At 31.5% G+C, this 11,436-nt stretch overlaps 1 protein-coding gene and 1 long non-coding RNA gene across 6 annotated transcripts in view; one reads left to right on the top strand and one right to left on the bottom strand.

Annotated features, from left to right (window-relative positions):
* side-VII (sidestep VII transmembrane protein) overlaps positions 1-11,436 on the bottom strand; it is a 1,783,907-nt gene that overhangs the window by 1,245,609 nt on the left and 526,862 nt on the right. The gene's annotated exons all lie outside the window — the stretch shown is intronic.
* Positions 3,688-9,279, top strand: LOC141406750 (uncharacterized). Its single transcript, XR_012413501.1, has 6 exons — positions 3,688-3,848; positions 3,902-7,729; positions 7,810-8,311; positions 8,385-8,453; positions 8,513-8,775; positions 8,910-9,279. It is a non-coding gene; the product is annotated as an uncharacterized lncRNA (long non-coding RNA).

Genomic DNA, 11,436 nt, shown 5'->3' with positions numbered 1-11,436 from the left:
CAACAAAGTTGTTTGTAATTGTGCAGTTACTTGATATTTTCTGGGTTGAATTCGATTTGTTAGATAGTGGTAATATTTTTTTTTTAGATTTAATTAGAATGGAAATCTGTTTTAAAATTTTTTTATGACTTTTCTAAAATATTGATATTTTCTAAAATTACTTAGAAAAGTAATTATTTAGAATGAAAAATTTTTGTAGAATACTTAATTGTGCTTATTTTATAATATTATTTATAATTTTAAATAAAGTATTCATTTTAAATTGAATGTTGTTTTTGTTTTATTTTAGAAGATTTTGATTTTAAAGTTATATGTCGAAATACAATTTGGGAAACAAAAATTAAATGAATTATACCTTTTTAGGTCAAGTAATATTACTTTCGTTGAAATACAAATAAATATCTAGCTCTATAGCCTTAAATTATGATACATCCACGATTGTAATAACACTTTACTAAATTGGTAATTCTACAGTACAGAGTATCTATACAACATGACATGGCTTTAGAATAGCCTTCCTGGATACAACTGATAGTAGCTTGATGAAGAGTTTAGGCTATTGTAAAACAAAAATTTAAAGAAGCTCGAGAGTTGGGCGCCATATATGTAACAGTCGTGTTGAGCGGACATGGTACTTTGGTTTTGGCTGCGGCTTAGCTCGCCTGTATGGGGAGGTTCTTGTTCCGCTGAACTGTACATATAAATTTGTGTACCATGAGATTTAGCTGTCTAAACGGTTTTCAAATTTAAACTGTAAAAAGGCTTAATAAAGGCAAAATAAAAAAGGGAAGACGGATGTATTTCGATATGATAACCTTTATGCATTTCAATTCAAAATGAATAATATGGTGATTTCCATCTGTTTGAGGTTTTTGATGTTTAACCTCAATGGCTTTGCCCACCCCATATGACATTTTGCAGTCGTCCATGGTATTTTCCTGCCATCTATGATATGGAAAATACCCCAAAATCAATCTACCACCTATCTATCAAATATTCAATCCATTATTTGTTTGGTTTTAAAACATATTATTTTATTTATAAAGAAGAATCTCAAAATATTTTTATGATAAAATTTAAGTTGTTTTGCATGTCTATTCTTTAACTGATTTAAAATAAAAATATATCTTTTTTGGGGTTTAATATATTTTTACAAAATTCTATACTTTTTATATCAATAATTAGTCTAGTTTAATAGTAGGTATTCTTCATATTATAACAATTTCTAAAATTTAATAAAGTTGTTTCACTTATTTCTTTAAATGCAAAATTATTGTGTTATAATTGCATGTAATCACTAGTTTGAAATATATATATTTTTTTAATGTCATTAATAATTATTATTTTATTTGAAATTGTTATAAGTACAGTCTTTTTTAAATTAATAATGTTTCTCATTATTTTTATCAATCTAGTTTAATTTTTTATCACCTTTATGTCATGATTTTTTATATATATTCTTTTTGTATGTTTTTCTCTTTTAGGTTATTATAATATTTTGTTGTTGTTGTGAACGTATTACAAATTTATGAACATGAGGATCTCTAGTTACATTTTTAGGTTATGTTCATGTAAAGTATGCTAATTTTTGACATTTTTCTTATTTTAATAATTTTAATATTTTTAAAGCAATAAATGTATTTAAAGCCTAAAATTATGCTTTAGGTAATGGTAGAATAAATATAAGGTAAAGTAAATACTACAACAAATACAACTCGAACAACAACCACAAAGGAATTTGTTTTTGTTTGTAACGTTACCGCCAGTTGTATTTGTAAACAAAACAAGGAAATGTCTATAAATTATTGGAATTTAAAAAACTAATAATTTTTCACATTTGGTTGAATATTTTGGAAAACATGAATGAAAATTTGTTACATTTTCAATTTTTATGTTTCCACATCATTCCACTAAATGCATAAATTCTCGCAGAAAGTAGGATTCTTGCAGAAAAGTTTGGGGTCACTGGAAATTCATAGAAAAAGGAGATGCTGTTTCAATGTTTTGTTTTAGAAATCAAAGAAGCACATGTTTATTAGGGCTTTATTTTTTTAAATTTTAACAAAATACCTAACATATTAAGAAACGTTGTATCGCCTCTACAAGCGGGGATTTACTGCGCGGCTTATCGTTCGAACTTGGAGGAGGTAACATATCATTGATATGAAGAAGTCTTTCTGGGAAATGGTTTTTTCCGAATGATATATTTTTTTTTGTTTTCTCAAAAAATATATGTCCCTAATGTACATCGAAATAGAAATAAATGTATAAAATGTCATATCAAATTTGACACTAACGTTACAACCCAGTTCAGTCAGCTGTGTATTGCTGCTACCTTTTCTTATTCTACCATGGCTTTAGGTATTTTAATTAAATTTCCAACTTATTCTTTTTAGATAAATTATTGTGAATTTTACCACGTGTAAAGATTTATGAGTACATACTGTATCAAGATGGTGCTTTTAACAAGTATTAAGTATTAAGTTTCTACCAAAAGCATCAAAAGTTGAGACTCGGAACATGTGGTATAGCATGTGGTGTGTTCCTCTTTACTTGATTTCTAGAAATTGACGTCTACCGCAGTTATCAAAGTCGTCAAAATCTAATTGATTGATGATTTGAGGGCTTACCACGATGTTCTGTGGGATAAAATAAAATTGTTCCCTTACAAACACGAATCCAAAAAAATTACACTATTTTTATATTTAATTCTTACCCGAGTCAGGGATATAAAAATTTAAGGAAACTTCTTTGAATTATTAGAAAGATTATCCCCGTGAGTAGTTTATTCGGTGATACTAAAAAAAAAATAACTTTTTATAATCACTAACACGATTTCAATGTAATACAATTTTCACCTTGTAAAAAAAAGATAAATTTGGTCGACTTCTTATTAACCTCTCACCACAATGATAATTTTTGAAATGAAAGAGCACTTTGTAATGACATTGTAAAGGTTGGAACCCCGACATGTGGTTTAGTGATAAAAAGTACAATCATCTATAACTGTGGTGGGTCTTAATTGTCATAATGTCAAGCGCTTCTGCAGATGGCGTGCACGTATATATCAAAAGGCTTGTGGAAATATATTTAACATGCCAATAGTTTAGAAAGATAATTGCAAGTGGTGGCTACAGAAAATGAAAACCAAAGATAAACAATGTTAAATAATACCGTCATGGTCAAAATGAAGAATATATAGATTGGGACGTATAATTATGGCAATTTCGTGGCAATGTCCTGCCCTGAAATGTTGTTTTAAACTCGTTTTACACTTGTGCCTTAAAAAGTATTTGGGTCTAAAACAAAAGTTTTAGGCTATAAATGTGATTTGTTTCACAGACTTTATATTGAGTTGACAACTTAAATGATTTTTGTCAGATGTAAATGTGGCTTTAGTAGTTAAAATCGGTTAGTCTAACCCTGCGTTTACACAAGACGGGACAGTTGACTACATGTATTGATTGTCAAAAACCCAAAACTTGCCTGTGTGACGTAGGCGTCCAGACAACTGCAAAAACAGTTGTAAAATTATGAATGAAAATCGTCGATTTCTTTTTCAAATGTGGTGCCATAATCTTCAACGCCATCTGTTTAAGATGAAACTAATTATACGTTGTCGTGTAGCTACGTCCTTTTACATTATAAGGGTCGAAAATCCACTGCGGAACCCCTAATAATGTTTGTTTACATTTGAGAAGTTGAAAAAAAAATGAAGAAATAAATTAAAATTTATGTTGTGATGAAAACTCTTTAACGACAGCCAGTGGCTGGCCTTCACAAAGCCAACTATTTTCGCGCAAACTGTGGAGCGTAAAAGAGTTGGGAATAACAATTCGTGCACAAAGGTAAGTATCGAATATGTTGTGTAAAAAAGTTTGTTAACATTTTTTTCTTACAGGTATCATCAATATGAGTTATGTTGCCATTGTAAAAGGGAAGTATTGTGCATTTATTTAAATGGGACAATAAATATAAGTCTGTTTTCTACAATATCAAACCCCGTGGGGGTTTGCTAGATCCTCTATCGGGACCCTCCCATTGGCGAATTGGGGACGTTCGGCTTGTTAATTAAAACTAGTCGGATACCAGGGAAATAAAATACCTGGGGGTGACCAAAATCTAGCCTAAGGTACTACTGCCGGTACCTTAGTATTAATAGAAGGCGGAGGTTGAGTGAACCGGAACGGCTACTATTGAACGACAATCGGCGCAGTGGCATCCACATAAACGGCGATTTTTGTTTTTTTTTTTTTTTGGCAGTGGCGACAGTGTAGTTGCGAGCGGGCGTCTGTTTTGAATCAAGCGGCTCGCTAAAGAAACGTGTATCCATATAGCCAGGATGGTGGCTACAAGCTGGCAGCCCCAGCGCCATCATAGGATACGGTGGACTGATCATTCACCAATCTGAAAAAACACTGATTAATGAAACTGATACGAGAGAAAAAGTTAACAATACCGAATCGATGACAACCTTTAGCAAACGAAATCGGACACGAATAGGTCAATGGAATGTTAGAACATTAAGAGAACCAACGAGACTTGCCCAACTAGAGGCAGAAACAAATAAGTATAGAATAGCAGTTCTTGGAATAAGCGAAATGCGGTGGTGTGGGAGTGGTGAAACAATATCTGCAAACGGCAACCTTATTTTGCACAGTGGAAAGGAAACCAGAAGTGAAAGTGGTGTCGGCTTAATAATAAGCAAGGAATTTCGAAAAGCCCTTTGTTGATGGAACCCAATTTCAGATCGGATAATAACAGCACGTTTTTACAGTGACGTAAAAAAGTATGTCTCAGTTGTTCAATGTTATGCACCTACAGAAGACGCAGATGATGAAATGAAAGAGTCGTTCTATAATCAATTGTCAGCAACCATCCATAAAATTGCCAAACGCGACATACTAATTTGAATGGGAGATTTTAATGCAAAAATAGGTAGCGACAACCGCGGCGCAACTGAAGTTATGGGAGAACATGGTCTGGGAATAAAGAACAATAATGGTGAACGTTTTATCGAACTTTGTCAATCACTTCAATTAGTGACCGGCGGTTCTTTATTTCCACATAAGGATATCCATAAATATACGTGGACATCACCAACCGGTAACACGCGAAATCAAATAGATCACATTTGTATACATCGCAAATGGAGAGGATCACTAATAGATGTGCGAACAAAAAGAGGCGCTGATATCGACAGCGATCACGAGCTAGTGGTCGGTACAATTAGAATCAAACTTAAAAGGATTTATAAGAGGAATCAACAAGTGCTACCAAAGAGATTGAATGTATCGAAACTTAAAAACAGAGAAAAGAAAGAGGAAGTAGGAAACGCTCTAAGAGAGTGCGTACCATCCGGTAGTGTAACATGGGAAGACACGTGCGAAAGAATTATAAACATTGGAAAAGAGAAAATTGGATACAACTATAAAACGCAGAGGAAACCCTGGATATCAGACAACACGTGGAACCTTATTCAAGAAAGGAACAATTTAAAGCTTCAGGTTAACGCAGACCCCACACTAAGAACTAGATACTCCACTATAGCGCGAAAGGTTAAGAGAGCAGCTCGGAATGATAAACGAAAATTTTTAGAATCTATGGCAACTGATGCAGAAACGGCAGCAGGTGCTAATAACATGAAGGAACTACACCAAATCATAGGTCGAATAACAAACCAAAATACTACCCGAAACTATGCAGTGAAGGATGGCAATGGTATGCTTATAACAAATACGGCAGATCAAACACGTAGGTGGAGACAACATTTTATGGAAATAAGCAACTACCCAAACTCACACGACGCAGAAGAAAACCCAGCTACGGATGATGACAGAATAGTAGACCAAAGGATATCTGTAGAGCATCCAAATATTGAAGAAATTGCTAGTGTCATAAATAAACTAAATAGAAACAAAGCTCCAGGTGAAGATGGTATGCCTCCAGAACTCCTCCAATCAAATCCTGTGGTATCCGCCGAGATAATGTACCCATTTATATATGAAGCATGGTCCAATGAACAGTTTCCCAGCAAATGGACAAACAGGGCAATAATAAAATTACACAAGAAAAATGACCGGACCGACTGCAATAATTGGAGGGGCATAACCCTTTTAAATGCTATATACAAAATAATAGCCACCATTATAAACAACAGACTCAAATGCGTTGAAGAAGCACTGCGTGACGAGCAAGCCGGCTTTAGACCACACCGTAATTGCGTAGATCAAACCAATACTCTTCGTATTATAATAGAGCAATCAGTTGAATGGCGGTCCCCTCTATACTTGGTATTTGTAGACTTTAAAAAGGCCTTCGACTCTATCCGGCGTGGCGCAATATGGTCGGCACTGAAAGAAAGAGGAATACCTCAAAAGATTTTAAACCTAATAAAGGCAATGTATGCAAATACCAAGCTACATGTCCGACACAATGGCACAAGAAGGGAGGACTTTGAGACGAACGCAGGAGTAAAACAAGGTTGCCCCTTGTCACCTCTCCTTTTTGCAATTACTTTGGACGTAATAATATCAAAACTGGTAACGAAAAAAGAGGAATTGTCTGGAACCTGAATAGACACTTGGAAGATCTCGATTTTGCAGACGACATCTGCTTATTGTCGCACAAATTCAGCGACATGCAGAACAAAATAAATGAACTTGTCCAACTGGCTAGAGCAGCGGGACTGGAAATTAATATTGAAAAAACAAAAGCTATGCGCATTAACAACTCATCGAGTAGCCATATAATGATTGACAACCAGCAGATAGAATATTTACAATCATTCTGCTATTTAGGAAGTATGATGTCGGCAAATGGTGATGTGGAAGATGACATCACAACCAGGCTAAACAAGGCGAGATCTGCATTTGGCAGAATGAACAAAATATGGCGGTCATCGCAAATATCAATAAAAACTAAAACAAGAATATTCAACTCATGTGTTAAATCCACCCTCCTGTACGGTAGCGAAACCTGGAAAATGACGTCCAGTATAATGCAGAGACTACAGACATTCATAAACAAATGTCTTCGAATATTATGTCGCATATTCTGGCCAAACCAAATAACAAACGACGACCTTTGGAGAATAACAAATGAGGAGCCAATTAATGTTCAAATAAATAGAAGAAAATGGAAATGGATAGGCCATACACTGCGAAAGACTCAAAAGAGCATAGCTAGAAGTGCTCTAGAATGGAATCTACAAGGCAGCCGCCGTTCAGGACGACCAAAAAATACCTGGAGAAGCACTGTTTTAAAAGAATTACAAAATCAAAACATAAACTTTGAACATATTAAATATATATGCAATGATAGAATAAGATGGAATTCTCTCGTAGAAGCCCTATGTTCCCATGCGGAATAAATAAAGGAAAAAAAGAAAAAAAACGGAAAGATCAGGTAGACACAAATGCAACAAGCAATTGCAGTGGACAAGAAAAAATGTTAAACAGTGTCCACATGCAAAGGAAAGTATATTTCCAAGTTCTTTATGATTCATTCTATGGTTCTAATAGTCTTTTTTTTTGTTTATTTTCAGATATTGCGATGTTCATGAATGGAATGTAGTCAACAGAAATATTCTATTGTGTCTGTGGAAATGCAATTAAAAAAAAATGACAGTGTTGGAAGTACATGAGAAACCCTTTGTTGTTGTCAATGGATGTTCTGTTTTTTTATTGTCTATAGAAGAATACATCAATGGTTACAAAATAACAACAATGTAAAAGAATACTGTTTTAGACAACATATAAATGCTTTTGAGTTAACTCATTTTTAAAAATGCTTTTATCTTGTGAACAGACCAACGACCGTGGCAATTGACAACAATTCACATAGTATGATGTAGGTGGAACAGTGTTATTTATCCAGTATTGCACATACCAAGGAAGAGCGTCATGATCAATCACCATATGAATGAAAGGAAAGTGTTAGATATAATTGGTACAAGCGAAATGGTCATACGTATTCATAAAAGGAAGTATATTTCCAATTGGAATACAATTTTTACAAGTTCTTTTGTAAATTGTTATTTTCTTTTCCAGGCATATGGATGAGATTTTTTCAATAGATGTACAATTCTTTGTTGTGAATATAGCACATCTTTGGGTTATTGTTATTATATATACCTTATCGGGCATAATCAATAGCCAATATGTTTGTTCTGTGTTGGTATCATATCATGATAGGAAGTGATACACAAATGTGTTGGTATCATATCATGATAGGAAGTGATACACAAATGTGGAAAATTGTTTAGTGAAATTCACAGACAAAATATTTATGGAGGTGCAGTACGAAAAAGGTGTGTTTCTTTTCAAATCTATATTGATTATTCTGTTTTTGTATAAATGATATACACATTTTTTTCTTTACAGGAATTGATGGACATTTTCCTGGACAGACATAGAAGCAGTTTGTCATTGTGGGTATGGTTTTATTGTAGGGTGAGTATCTTAAGGTATACAATTGCTTTTAACGTCTTAGAAGAGATTTCTTTTTTTAGGTTGCTGATCGCTCGTAATTGTTGGGAATATTTAACTGCTCTGTACATCGATGATATTTATGTGCTTTATGCCCAACAATCAATGGAATGGATTTTTATATGTATGAATACTTGACCACGTGACATGTTGTAAATTTCATACAGATCGCTATGGCCTATATGGACGACAATAGGATTTTTAAATGGAAATAGAGTAATTGGATGGGTATTTTTCCAATACAATCATATTCTTTCCATCGTCATTTCTTTCAGTGGTATTTTAGGTAGTTTTTTTTATAATATTCTGTAATATCGTTGGAATATGCACCACAACAAATCAAAAAGATTCTACAAACATACAGTTTTCAAAAAAAAAAATTTTTTTTGCTTTTAAGTAACATAATTTGCTTTGTTTCAGATGCTGAATTTGGCAAAAGTGATATATAGAGGGCCATTTTTAAATTTGTACTTTGAACAAAAGGAAAGCTTATGTCCAATTTACATTAGCAACTTTTTCGTCATTTAGAGCTGTTTCGTCATATATTTGCTAAAACAGGCAACATTTTGCGTCATTTACCATACAAAATTAAATGACGATAGCTGCGTCATTTATTCTAAACAACGCACGAAAACACCATACTATTATAAGCAGCCCAGTTTTTTGTCATAAACTACCAAAAAATGCAACTGTTTTATGATGTCTTTGTTTGTTTGTATGTGTTGTAGAAAAACAAAAATACTCAAACGATAACAAAAGTGAAAATAAATGTTTAAAAATCCTGCAAAAATTATGTTTTTTTGTTTTTAGAATTAATTTAAGTTATTTGATACACATTTGTGTTGTGAAATTCCTATTTCTCTGAATAAATATATTGTGTGCGTGTGTTTGTGTTATTGTAGAAGTGTGTATGTGCGATTGTGTGTGTAAGCAAATGACGCAAAAAAACAGATGTAAATACACTTCATTTGATTCTAGGATTTCGTAAAACGAAATCATTTAATGTGCATATGTAAATTGGACTTTAATGTATTGATTTTAGATATTGGAATTTTAGTTTAAAACTCGAACCCACGATATGGAGTATTACTATTCTTCATATGATTGTTTTAATCTAATCCTATATAACTGTTTTTGGAAATTTAATTTTTTTGTATATGATTTTAGTATAGTATTTTGTAACATTAATTGCTATTCTTGATTATTTTATACAATTAATTATTATATAAAACCACATTAATTATAAAAAAATAATTACATACATTTTTTAACTTTTGAAACAATAATGTCTTTTATATAATAGTTAATTATATATTTTTAAATTTAAATTTTTAAGTATGCTCTGCTTTTTTATACTATTATTCTTATTTTTAGATTATAGTTTAATTTATTTGTACAAATTCACATTTATTTGTAATTAAATATTTCTTTAATTTAGTAACATTTATGTTTTATTTTTTTAATTAATAGACCAATTATTGTTATTTGACGGAAATATTTTTTTAAGTAAATGTGGTTTTGTTTTTAATAAAAATTAACTATAATTTTTTTTTAATAATAAATTTTATTCAAAGAAAAATGCAACAAAGTTGTTTGTAATTGTGCAGTTACTTGATATTTTCTGGGTTGAATTCGATTTGTTAGATAGTGGTAATATTTTTTTTTTAGATTTAATTAGAATGGAAATCTGTTTTAAAATTTTTTTATGACTTTTCTAAAATATTGATATTTTCTAAAATTACTTAGAAAAGTAATTATTTAGAATGAAAAATTTTTGTAGAATACTTAATTGTGCTTATTTTATAATATTATTTATAATTTTAAATAAAGTATTCATTCTAAATTGAATGTTGTTTTTGTTTTATTTTAGAAGATTTTGATTTTAAAGTTATATGTCGAAATACAATTTGGGAAACAAAAATTAAATGAATTATACCTTTTTAGGTCAAGTAATATTACTTTCGTTGAAATACAAATAAATATCTAGCTCTATAGCCTTAAATTATGATACATCCACGATTGTAATAACACTTTACTAAATTGGTAATTCTACAGTACAGAGTATCTATACAACATGGCATGGCTTTAGAATAGCCTTCCTGGATACAACTGATAGTAGCTTGATGAAGAGTTTAGGCTATTGTAAAACAAAAATTTAAAGAAGCTCGAGAGTTGGGCGCCATATATGTAACAGTCGTGTTGAGCGGACATGGTAATTTGGTTTTGGCTGCGGCTTAGCTCGCCTGTATGGGGAGGTTCTTGTTCCGCTGAACTGTACATATAAATTTGTGTACCATGAGATTTAGCTGTCTAAACGGTTTTCAAATTTAAACTGTAAAAAGGCTTAATAAAGGCAAAATAAAAAGGAAAGACGGATGTATTTCGATATGATAACCTTTATGCATTTCAATTCAAAATGAATAATATAGTGATTTCCATCTGTTTGAGGTTTTTGATGTTTAACCTCAATGGCTTTGCCCACCCCATATGACATTTTGCAGTCGTCCATGGTATTTTCCTGCCATCTATGATATGGAAAATACCCCAAAATCAATCTACCACCTATCTATCAAATATTCAACCCATTATTTGTTTGGTTTTAAAACATATTATTTTATTTATAAAGAAGAATCTCAAAATATTTTTATGATAAAATTTAAGTTGTTTTGCATGTCTATTCTTTAACTGATTTAAAATAAAAATATATCTTTTTTGGGGTTTAATATATTTTTACAAAATTCTATACTTTTTATGTCAATAATTAGTCTAGTTTAATAGTAGGTATTCTTCATATTATAACAATTTCTAAAATTTAATAAAGTTGTTTCACTTATTTCTTTAAATGCAAAATTATTGTGTTATAATTGCATGTAATCACTAGTTTGAAATATATATATTTTTTTAATGTCATTAATAATTATTATTTTATTAGAAATTGTTATAAGTA

The sequence above is a fragment of the Musca autumnalis genome, unplaced genomic scaffold (assembly GCF_047663935.1).
Source record: "Musca autumnalis isolate F117 unplaced genomic scaffold, ASM4766393v1 scaffold_1, whole genome shotgun sequence".
NCBI lineage: Eukaryota > Metazoa > Arthropoda > Insecta > Diptera > Muscidae > Musca > Musca autumnalis.
Note: the sequence above shows the minus strand (reverse complement) of the source record. Positions and strands in the feature narration are given on the sequence as shown.